The sequence below is a fragment of the Cebus imitator genome, unplaced genomic scaffold (genome assembly GCF_001604975.1).
Source record: "Cebus imitator isolate Cc_AM_T3 unplaced genomic scaffold, Cebus_imitator-1.0 Scaffold280, whole genome shotgun sequence".
Taxonomy (NCBI): domain Eukaryota; kingdom Metazoa; phylum Chordata; class Mammalia; order Primates; family Cebidae; genus Cebus; species Cebus imitator.
The window spans coordinates 1,625,427-1,626,870 of NW_016107595.1; the positions used below are offsets into that span (position 1 = coordinate 1,625,427).

The 1,444-nt window shown below is 48.6% G+C and overlaps 1 protein-coding gene across 5 annotated transcripts in view; it reads right to left on the minus strand.

The window, feature by feature from the left end:
* The window catches only part of UNC13A (unc-13 homolog A), an 86,149-nt gene that overhangs the window by 58,677 nt on the left and 26,028 nt on the right, over positions 1-1,444 (minus strand). The gene's annotated exons all lie outside the window — the stretch shown is intronic.

Below are 1,444 nucleotides of genomic sequence, written 5' to 3' on the forward strand. Positions count from 1 at the left end.
ACAGAGTGTTGCTGTGTCATCCAGTCTGGAATGCAGTGGTGCAGCCATGGCTCACTGTAGCCTCGAATTCCCAAGCTCAAGCAATCCTCCCACCTCAGCCTCCCGAGTAGCTGGGGTTACAGGCACGCACCACTGTGTTCAGCTAATGCTTTGGTTTTTGGCGGTTTTTCTTTGCGTTTTTTTGTGTAGAGATGGAGTCTTTCTATGTTGCTCAGGTTGGTCTCAAACTCTTGGTCTCGAGTGAGGCTGAGTAGCGGGATTACAGGCATGAGCCACTGTGCCTGGCTCAGTTTTCAATGAGAGGAAAGGCAGAGTCAGGAAGTAACAAAGTGGGTATTTGGGCCCAGTGTTTTCTGACTGTAAAGTCTCGGGTTAACAGCCTCCACCCTTTTCCTCTCCCTGCTTTTGAATAAGGAAAGATACACTAAATTGGAAACCCTAAGCTTTGAAACACCCTTGTTGGGTGGATTTTATCATTCTGCTCATTTTATCGGTGAAACAATGGATCTCAGAGAGACGGAGTGAGCAGCCCAAGGTCACACAGCCTCTGCGTATCAGGACCAGGGCAAGAACCAACTTTGCCTATCATGTGAAGTACCTGGCACTTCAGAAAAATGTCCTGGACCAGAAACCTGGCTCTTCTGGCCACTGGCTGCTTTTTCTGGGAAATGGGGGTGACAAAACACTCCCAGTATTTACTTGTGGGTAAATATTGAGTGGTGGGCTCCATTCCCCAAATTGAACCTGCCCCTGGCTCCAGTCCATCCACCCAGGGGCCCTCTGCCATTGCCTTCCTGCCTCCACTATGCCTGGCCCCACCTTGCTGCAACCTCTCAGTGACTGCATTCACTGGGGAGGGTGTTTGTAATTCCTTCCAGGCAGTGATGGCCCCTCCCTGGCCAGGGAAGCCAAGGGACTTTCTCAATATCACACCCCAAGTCAGTGTAGAAACAGTGTCTCCCCAGCTGCAGTCCCCAAGCCCTCCCCACCTCTGGGTCAATTACCACTCTCCTGGACACATGGTAGGGGAGATGCAGATACAGGAAAGACGGTGAGAGGGGAGAAAAGGAAGATGAAAAAGGAAATGAAAAAAGAGCAGAGCGTGCTGATTACGCCTGTAATCCCAGCACTTTGGGAGGCTGAGGCCGGTGGATCACATGACATAAAAAAATTCCAGACTAGCCGGTCAACATGGCGAAACCCTGTCTCTACTAAAAATACAAAAATTAGCTGTGCGTGGTGGCATGCACCTATAATACCAGCTACTCAAGAGGCTGAGGCACGGGAATCACTCAAATCCAGGAGGCAGAGGCTGCAGTGAGCCAAGATCATACCATTGCAGTCCAGTCTGGGTGACAAAGTGAGATTCTATCTCAGTAAATAAATAAATAAATAAATAAACAAACAAACAAATAATTTTAAAAATGTATGTATATACCTACAC